Here is a 1254-nt window from a genome sequence, read left to right as displayed (position 1 = left end):
TAATAGCAGAGGAGGTGCTTAGTCTCACTGCAACTTGATATGCCATGGATGGCTGATATCCATGGGAGGCTCTCACATATCTGAAGAGAAACTGAGGAGGAGGAGTGGATGGTGTTGGTGGGGGAGAAAAACTGGGAGGAGGGAGGGGAAACTTTGGTTGGGATGTAAAAACAAAAAAACATTAAAAAAAGTTGAATAAGCTCATGTAAGAATATAAAGTTATATACTTACCTGGCAGGGGAGATACCATGATCACGAAGGTGGTTTTCCCAGGGCAAGGCTTATCCATTGCACTCCGGATGTGCTGACCCCTGCGATTTCCCCAAATGCGGGAAATAATTTGTGGTAGTGGGGGACTGCATTCGCGCTCTCCCCTGCTATAAAAAAAAGGAAAAAAAAAAGAATATAAAGTTATGCCATTTTGAAGTGTTGTACAGCAACTTGTTGGAATGTATTAGGTATTAAAAATACCATGTCTGTAAGTTATAAAATAGGAACTGATCATCAGAAAGACAATGTGGTGGGATGGCACCGGTATTCAGAGAAACAAAGAGAGGGAGAACAAAGGTGTGCCTCTGTTCCCTACAGTGTATCTCACAGTCACTGAGAATAGCTTACATTTGAAGTAATGTCAGAAGTAAAAAGAGAACATTCATTCACTTATAATAAAACCATATTTTTAGGCAATAGATTAAACTTATCATCTACTCTGAAGACAGATAAATCTGGTTTAATCCTGAGGCAATTTAGTCTCTTATACCTATATTTCTTTGTGTAAAACAAGGATCATAATCTTATGCATAGTATGGTCTAGAATTAAATAAAGAATCATAGTAAAAGCCCTAGAGAGGTAGCAACTAAACCACAAGTGGATGGCTAGTAGTACTATACCCTTCATGTACCATGTTTTTTTTCGCTGATATATCTTACAGCCTTGCCACATAGTACCCAAATCAACTTGTTATAATATGTTTTATGCCATGATGCCTTTTGATATCAGTCTTAAGCTTTGAGGCCATTATTAACTAAAATAAGAGGTTACAACAGTCCATAGGATAAGATAAATACTAAGAGACCAGTAGGTGGGTAGTGCATACATCATAAATATGCTAGGCAAAAAATGGACTGTAAAAGATTTTATGAAAGTTCTCAGAATGGAATGCAACTCAAAGATTACAGACTGTTTATTTCTTGTCTAAGTTTATACACAGGGAAGAGATTCCATGGACAAATAAGAACCTAAGCTGTCACCTA

General features: G+C 37.5%; 1 pseudogene; it reads left to right on the top strand.

Moving 5' to 3' along the window:
* The first annotated feature begins 223 nt into the window (after positions 1–223).
* Positions 224–377, top strand: LOC128100241 (uncharacterized; annotated as a pseudogene).
* The last annotated feature ends 877 nt before the right edge of the window (positions 378–1254 follow it).

This window comes from Peromyscus californicus, unplaced genomic scaffold (genome assembly GCF_007827085.1).
Source record: "Peromyscus californicus insignis strain IS unplaced genomic scaffold, ASM782708v3 Scaffold_6__1_contigs__length_162567912, whole genome shotgun sequence".
NCBI lineage: Eukaryota > Metazoa > Chordata > Mammalia > Rodentia > Cricetidae > Peromyscus > Peromyscus californicus.
The sequence above is the reverse complement of the archived record's forward strand: the minus strand, read 5'-3'. Positions and strand labels throughout refer to the sequence as shown.